General features: G+C 38.9%; 1 long non-coding RNA gene across 3 annotated transcripts in view; it reads left to right on the forward strand.

Annotated features, from left to right (window-relative positions):
- The window catches only part of LOC110395030, a 19,182-nt gene that overhangs the window by 4,205 nt on the left and 6,167 nt on the right, over positions 1–8,810 (forward strand). For 2 of the 3 annotated variants that reach the window (XR_002436112.1, XR_002436111.1), the window contains exons 3-5: positions 803–943; positions 2,282–2,421; positions 3,667–3,759. This is a non-coding gene — a long non-coding RNA (uncharacterized LOC110395030). The remainder of the gene's footprint in view (positions 1–802; positions 944–2,281; positions 2,422–3,666; positions 3,760–8,810) is intronic. The other variant, XR_002436113.1, reaches the window with a different exon arrangement.

An 8,810-nucleotide genomic window follows, 5' to 3' on the forward strand; every position in this document is an offset into this window, starting at 1 on the left:
TCCTCCCTCTTTTTCTCTTCCTCCTTTCCTTCCAAAAGGAAAGAGAAGGAAGGAGGGATCTCCTAAAAGTAATGGAAATTCCATTTGTTCTGCTTACCATGTCAGGATATTTTAAAGTAATTTCAGATTTTTTTTTTTTCTCAAATTCAATATTGGCATGGTTTTCTACAATATTTCTCCTCTGTTCAATTTACTTGTGGTTATGTTTTGTGGCATTCAAGATTTTCCAGTGAGAATGAAGTTCAGTTTCTTATTCAGGTGTCTGTAAATCTTGTCTCAACAAAGGGAACCAGATATGAAAAATGCATCTGATGTGGCCTAATTTGTTCACATATATTGAAATTAATCATTATTACCATTATTATCATACTAATCATAGGCTAAAAAACGCAACTTGAGATCATGAAGAAATATGTGAGAAGAGTATCTGGACTTAGTTATAACTTTGAAAGAATGTGAGAACTGAAGTTTATTAAGCCAAAATATAATAAATTCACAATGTAAAATACAACTCCAAGTAGACCAGATGATAAACATGTTTTAATGCGATGCACGCAGCTGCTTCACTCTGTTGTTTCCAGCCCTTTTCTGCCTGCTCTGTTTACTTCCCTTTAATTGCTGCAGGATATATTTATTGGGACCAAAATTTTCCCTTGTTGTTTGCAGCACAACTTTCTGGTCCAAGGGAAGGCTTGTTTCTTTGAACTGTTTTTCTAATAAAAGCAGAAAGCACAACACATACTAAAGGAAGAACTGTACAAGCACGTCGAGAAGCTAATGCACTTGGTTTCTACTTTCTCAGGACAAGAAGAGGGGAAGAGTTAAAGAAACTATTGTACACATCTCCAGGGCTTGGAGTGATGCCAAGGAGAGCCGAGGATGGAGATTCTCCCCACTATCAAAGAAAAATAAAAGAGTGATGGGCAAGTCAAAACTGTTGAAGGTAAAGCCAAGCTGTGGCTAAGCTGAGTTGCTAGTAGTTGTTTTTGTATAGGGCAATCGGGCCCCAGGTTGCAGATGTTTCAGAAAACAAAGCCAGTCGCTGAGGAAGTATATATGCAATAATAAAGGTTGTTCTGGAGCCACTCTCACCCAGACATATGAAGACAATTTTTAGATATGAGGGAGCAGGTGAAAAACTGCTCGTTCAGCAATGTGGAAATAGAAGTAAGGTGACAGGAGCGTAGGGACCTATGTGCATACTTTTTAAAAAGAAAAATGAGGGGTTGTGTCACATTCCCCACTCCTGGTTATGTGAAGTGGTAATATGGCTTTTGCAGAGGTACTCGATGGAGATGCAAGCCTGGCAACTCATGGTACTTGCTTCCATCTCTCCTGGGTGAAGAGGCATGAGGGGAAACAAAGATGATTCCATCCTGGAAAAAACACATTGGTGTAGCTGTCCTGTAAGCCAAGCTCAAATGCTGAGACAAATCAGCATCCTGACAACTTCCTTCAGAGCAGCCAAACAAAGGTGCGCACTGTGGGAACGCCTGGCTAGCTCCAGGGTATTTAGTCACCATCGCTGGGAAAATATGCTTCATTTTCATTTGTGCACTGAGGACAGGAACAAAAAGTGCACTTCGTAAAATACACTGCTCTTTGTTTTGATAGCACCAGTCAACTTTCATCGGGAAAAACTCACTCTTTGTGAGATCAGAGTGCCCAAATATTGACCCATAACAATAAAATGCTCTCTGTGACATGCAGAGGGCAAGGGAATGAGTTTAAAAACACTGACCTCAGTGGAGGATGGAGAAGGAATATGATAAGACACTGGACTTAAGTAGGGGTCAGGGCACAGGTATGCAGAGCTTTGAACGTGAAAGTGGAAAGCACCAAGGTAATGTGATATCCCTCAGACGTGAATATCAGCAGCTTTCCAGCAGCGGAAATTTCAGCCTTCTGTGGCTTTCGTGCCCCTGTCACAGAACTTATGCTCCTGTGTGAGCAGATGAACTTGAGGGAACAGTCCCAGCTACCGCCCGTATAAAGCACATTTCTAATACACCAGTACCAATAAGGCATGAGAGATTTGGGTATATTCTTTTGGCAAGCCAAGATGTAACACACGTTACCACAGCCCTGATGCTTTACTTCCAGCCTGTACTGGTGTGTGTCTGCATCTCAGCCCTCTCTTGTCCTCCCTCCACGAGCCCCTGTGATGCATATTCCACACCAGACTCCCAAGGTGTGAAATTCTTAAGCAGCAGATCTGACTCAGTATGACATGTTCAACTCCTCAATTTTTTGTTAGAAGCTTTTTTTTTTTTTTTTGTAGACGTGAATATTGGATGGAGCAAAGATGGGATTCTGATTCCTGTCATCTTAGGAATGTTTTCACAAGTTTTGGCCGGAACTCTTGATCTAGTGACTGTGTGGCATAAAGCATCGTTGAGCTTGTTGGTATGGGAACATATGGTGAGACAATCTCTTGGCTGAAACACTTTAACCTGTGTATACGTGCCGTGGGATGGACCTGCTTAGTGTACTTTGTGAGGGAGGGAGTGTTAGATCAAGCAGTCCACAGTGGTACTGATAGGATTTTTGCCATATAATTTTCTAGAGGCAAGTTGAGCCTTGACCTCATGTACCATTTTATCAAACAGATATGGATGCCCTCTCCCTGGAAGCACTCAAGGCCAGGCTGGATGGGGCTTTGAGCAACCTGGTCTAGACGGAGGTGTCCCTGCCTATAGCAGGGGGTTAGAAATAGATTATCCTAAAGATCCCTTCCAACCCAATTCAGTCTATGATTCTATGACCAGACGTTGAGATCCTTTTGAAATCTCTCTCTTCGCTGTGGTCACTGGATTCATGTAACCATTTCAGATAATCTATATCTTCCACACATTTCTAAGTTGAGTGAAAAACAGAAAGTACGCCATTTTGTGGCTGTTGAAGGACCGTGCATGGCTTGTTGCATATAGTGCTGCCTCCTGATTACTTCTATGGAACAGGAAGAGAGGGACATGGTAAGAGACAGGATGGAACATTTATCTTCCTGAAAATGAAACGTACACAGCAGAGAGGTTGAAGTTAGAATATCTCAAGTTAGTATGGTGACAGTGCTGTCTATCATCTCTATTCTTATACTCTCCCTCATTCAATTTCAGATTTACTGTTTTCTAATCTACAAGTTTGCTTGCAAGTTTAAGACTTCTTGTGAAAGCCTTCTTCACTGTCTCGTGTCTTTTTCAAAGTCTCTCCTGCTCTGCCTCTGGTTCTTTTTATCAATACAGAAAGTGAGAAGGGAAGAACTATTTATCATCTGGTTTCATTTTTGTTCAAATAACAACTGAACTCTCTGAATATGATAGCTCAGAAATTTAACCCAAATCTAATTGTCTCTCTCTCTCTCTCTCTCTCTCTCAAAAAAAAAAAAAAAAAAAAAAAAAAAAAAAAGAGAGAGAGAGAAACAAAGAAAGGTTGTAGGAAATCAGCTGAATGTGGCATGCACTGAGGAGAAGATATGCTCTGCTATCATTCTTGTAACACTCAGCAATGTCCAGCAAACTTACCGCAGGGTGGGGAGAAGCAGACTGTTTTTTTGAGCTGATACTTAAGTATTCATATGGATTTTGCTTAGATTGGCAGCAGCACTTAAATGAACAGTTTTGTGAAGAAATAGACACTAAAGATAATGTTATTCCTGTTGTTTCCAAGGTAACGGACATGCTTGATGGAATATATCCATCACGTGTTCTCTGTAACCATCTGGTTTCATGGTCCTCGTTGCAGACATTCTAGGAATCAAATGTAGGTAAACTTTAATCGGGTTTGTAATTACTGTTGTCCTTACAGAAGTTATTTGACATGATTTTGCAGCTGCCTCAGCATAAGGCCCAAAGGTCTTTTTAGGGTTTTATTGCCTCTTTTAAGGAATAGTTTAAGAATTGTTATTGTACTTTAGCTACAGATGCCACTGTTTCTTCTTGATTTCTGAAACTGTGTTATAATGACATCACATTAAGATTTTTCTTTCCAGGCTCCGAAAAGGTCACAGTTATTTTTTCCAAATGGCTCTGTCAAACATAAAAATTAACCATACTTTGAGTTGGATTTTCTGTATTTGTAATGTATGTTTATGTTAGAGTTTCTGTCAAAACAGGGATTAAAGATAAATGTAGCTAATTAAAAGAACATTTGCTTAGAGCTCCTGGTAATAGATACCTCATTGTGGGGTCTTGAGGTAAAGCTTACTTTAACAACTGATTCAGTTTATGGGATTGTGCTTGAACATTATAGAAGGTTATTTCAATTTTCCAAATTGTGCATATTAACCTGAGAACAATCAAGTTAAGTCTATAAGTAAATTGCAGAAAAGAAGTCTGGGTGTACATGCTAGCTATGTAAAATGTTCTTGTCAGCTCTACTTCCTACACTTCATCATTTGGAATAATGCTTCCCAGCAGTCCATGTAAGTGAAAACTGGTTTTACAAAAGGGAAAAAAACTGTCTGGAACTGGATGGGTCAATAAGTTGCAAACTGTAGTGTAAGGTAGAGAAAAAAAATTGAAAAGATCCCATATCAGATTAGGTAATTGTTTCTTTTTATCTCACTTTATTTTACTAAACAGCTGTGCCCACAACATTAATTTCATTGCACATGACATCTGTGTTATCCCAGAGACTCCTGTGCTGGGGAAAAGGTCAATGCCAACTGAAATTGCATCAAGTTTCCATAAACTTTCAATGGCCAATAATATTTTGTGCTTTATAAAAAGCAAGAAAAAATAATAATGTATTTGCTCAATGCCTTTCATATTAAGGAATTTCAAAGAGGGCTACAAAGTATAGGCTCACTCCTTTAGTTCTTACATAAATAAAACTCCCATTGATTTCATCAAACTTATGCCAGAATAAAGAGGACAGAGGAAAGGTGTCAGGATTTGGCTCTGCGTACTACACGCAGCAAGCACTTCACCTACTAACAAAGTTCAGTCGGCTCTTGGATGGGACATGGGAGTTGTTCAACATAAGTGGTCTTGAGTCAAAGAGTTCTCTAATTAAGATTTCAGATTTCAGTGGGGAAAACTTTGATAAATTGAGAGAACTTGCTAGGAAAGACAGCTGGGACTGAGGAGCACAGGATATTAAAAGTGGAGAAGGCATGGAATTGCTTCAGGTCTAAGATGCTGAGAAATACAGAAAAGTATCACAAGAAATGGTGACAATCACAAAGGCAAGGGTTTCAGACCTGACTGGAGACATTACTACCTCAGAAAGAGTATAGTGAGTAAGAAGGGAACCTACAGGAGCTGAAAAAATGACTGCTCTACAGGAAATCCTTGATAGAACAATCAAAAAGTGGGGGACTAAGGGGAGACTGACTGATGTCAACCTGAACTGGGCTTAGGAAGGAAATTAAAGGGAAACCCCAGAGTTTGTCCACTTCAGGTAAACAGAAATGGAACTTCTATCTATTTAGAATGGGTTAGAGACTAAGGATATTAACCTGGAGACAAAGTGTTTCAAATACTTTGTTCCAGTGTTCAGCAAGGATGACAATACCGACCATGAGGACAAAAGGAAGGGGATCAGTGGGAATGAAGAGAACTGAGAAATTCAACTTGGAATTTCAGGTTGAGTGAGGTTGATGTTGCCCATCTCTGTCACAGGAGACTGAAAGATCTGCTGTTGAGCACAGCAAGCTGGGTAGCAAATGCAGTCATCATGTGGTTTGAGTGAACGCTGACATGTCAGGCTAGGAGAGCAGCGGAGAAAATGTCTGTATTTAAGTGTGGGAAAAAGTATCCAGACAGCCATGAACGTGTAAAGCTGACCTAACAGTATGCAAAGCTCTACAGCAGGCTTTGAAAGAGATACATGAAAAACAGTAAAATACAAATCATAGTTTCAGCAAAAGTAGATCATACTGTACTATTTCTATTTAATAACTGATTTTCTGGACCAAAATAATGTGGTAAAGATAATCTATCAAGATTTCAGGAAAACATGCTCTGGAAATGAATGAGCAGCCTCTGCTAGTTATAACAAGACAGATCAGGAGAAGAATTGTAAATTAGATATCAGGAGACATAATGGTGGTCAGCAGCAGGGTCTGTGAAAAGGGAATGGGTCAAACCAGACTGATTACCAACACTGGTTTTGTTTAATACCTTCTTTGTGACATCATACAAAGGTAGAGTTTGCTGATATATAGAATTTAGAGTCATTGCCAATCCACATGTCTTGGAAACGACAGAGTCTAAACACACAAATAGGAATGAGGTAAAATAAAATAACAGAATTAGTGAAAAATTATGCTAGAATATCTGAGTTCATCCATTTGTAAAAAAAGTTGTGAAAGAGCCTCTTTTACTTATTGATCAAAGAACTGAGAGCCATCAATGTGATATAACCATGAAAAGCCAAATGCAGTCCCAGAATTTTCCAGTGAAATTATTGCCAATGAGGTCAAATAAATGATGATATCTTCATACAATGTTGTGGCTAGACCTCAAGCATTGTGTGCTAGTCTGCCCATTCATGGTTAAGAAAGGTGACTAGAAAGTCTAACAGATGAAGGTGAGGATTCAACCAGGTTCAAAAGAAGTGTCTTTGTCCTGATGAGAGGATGATAGAAAAGACTGGCTTGCTAACTCTGGCAAAAATGAAAATAAGAGGAGGAGAAGAAGGGAAAGCAGCAGAGAAAAAAGAGTCATTTAAACTAAATCAAGATATTTTCACATGTATAGTGGATATAAACAGAGAAGAAACAAGTTTAAAATGGAAATGAGAAGGCAGTTCCTCACTGTTAGAACAAGCACACTTTGGAATATTCTCCAGTTGAGAAACAGAGGCCAAAACCCAACATCTACTTTTACATCGGAGCCTGAAGAAGTGTATGAAAAAAATTGTACATTGTGTTTGTTTGCAGTAACAGGAGAATTGATTTAATGGCCCAGAAAGTTGCTTGGAGCCCTGTGCTCTTATATCCTTTGCAGCAAACACTGTTGCTGTAGAAGAGATTTGAACAGAAATTAAGTGCAGTCCTGTTGAAATTGAAGTGGGAGTTTAAGTTCCCCGAGAGTAATTAGCCATGCTGTGTGTGGCCGGGACATGGAAGAGGCATTTAACGGCTGTGCATATCAGTAGATCTTTAAGTGGTGGAGGAGATTATAGTGATTGGGGCACTAATATTCTCTTAAGTTCAAGGGGTGTGTCCTTCAGAATGGCACCCATCAGCGCAGTGCTGAGATACAGGTTTAGCACTCACCTAAGTGACAACTCACTGCATGTGTCTGACTGCCCCTGGCTGTCTTCCAGATTTGAAGGAACCAGAAAATAACACAGCTTGTCTTTCACACAGGAAAATGCCCTGCTTGTAGAGATTTCTCTGAGAGCACAAACTGCTATCAAAGTAACCTACTTGTTAGAATTAGAGAAACACACAACACACCGCCTTCCTGCCACAGGATGCTAAATGTAGCAAAGAGTGGAAATCAAACTCAACTTCCCTAAATGCAGGCATACTTTTCAGCAAAAACGATTCAATTAAATTGTTGAGTGTTTTACCTCCAAATTTAAATGGGACTGGGGAAAGCTATCTTGAACGCTGCTCTTTGAAGCATCACAAACATAGGTAAACTTCTGCCAAGCCCCAGCACTGCCTGGCTTACGACATTTGCTGAGAATTGTTCTCTAATGATATGATAACACGATACAGTCAGTGATAGCTCACTTTTTCTAAACTACAAAAAAACATTACAAATGAATTATGTTTGAGGCATGCCATTAATTGTGGTGTAATTTTCACCATGTGTATAATATTTAACTACATGTTTCGTCACCATACAATTATAGGAAATGTTTTTCCAACATGTCTCTCTGTCTTTATATACACTGTGGTTGCTGTAATTATTTTCCCCAGTGATAATGTACAGCATTCCCAGAGTCTTGTCTTACAAAATGTTTGCTGAGAGACAGCATGCATAAAAAGCAGTGCAGTGTAGTTTTCTCCCACTTTTATATTTAGTTAAGACAGAAGTTTGAACATGTTGTACAGCCCGTGCACATATATTTGTCTCTGCTTTCTCATTTATGCTATACACATGTTTGGTACTTTGTTCTCAGTGCTATGATGTTCTAAGTCCCCCAAGATCCTAAAACAACTGAGTGAAATTAACACTGGAAAAATATATGATAATTCACTTAAAAATGACCATTGCTATTTGAAGTATGCTGTGCGGTGTGGTTCTCCTCTGAATTTTCACCCTCATTGTATATATGGATGCAATAATGATGGGCGTGCAATTAGTCAGCAGTTGGCAAACATTGCACAAGTCACTGCTCTACACTTAATCTCTTCCTGGAATCTTGGGAGAATAATATTTGCATTGGCATATGACCAAAAATTATCTAAATACAACTTGATTTTGTATACTTTACCCAATTGTATAATTGTATGGATAAAATGTGTGTATATTAAATGGCATATGCTACATAGGGTTTTCCCAAGTATAGTATTAACTGTTTTAAAAACCGTTTCTCCTGACATATGGTAACATAATGTGGCCAGCACACCTGTCTGGCTGGATAGGAAAACTGCAAAAAAGAAATAAAAAATGATCTGATTCTTCTTCTGCTTACACCTGGCAAATCAAGAGAGATTTCACTGATGTCATTATTGTTATACCGTTACAGGCTTAGTGTGAACCGGAGAAGAATCCTGTCTATTGTCTTATCAAGACTTGAGAAATGTTTATCCGATGTGCCTAAATTCCCCCACCAAAAAAAAAAAAAAAAAAAAAAAAAAAAAGGCAAAACAAAAAAATGAACAAAAAACCACCTGCCTTAGGTTAGAC

Source organism: Numida meleagris, chromosome 2 (genome assembly GCF_002078875.1).
Source record: "Numida meleagris isolate 19003 breed g44 Domestic line chromosome 2, NumMel1.0, whole genome shotgun sequence".
In the NCBI taxonomy this organism is placed as follows: Eukaryota; Metazoa; Chordata; class Aves; order Galliformes; family Numididae; genus Numida; species Numida meleagris.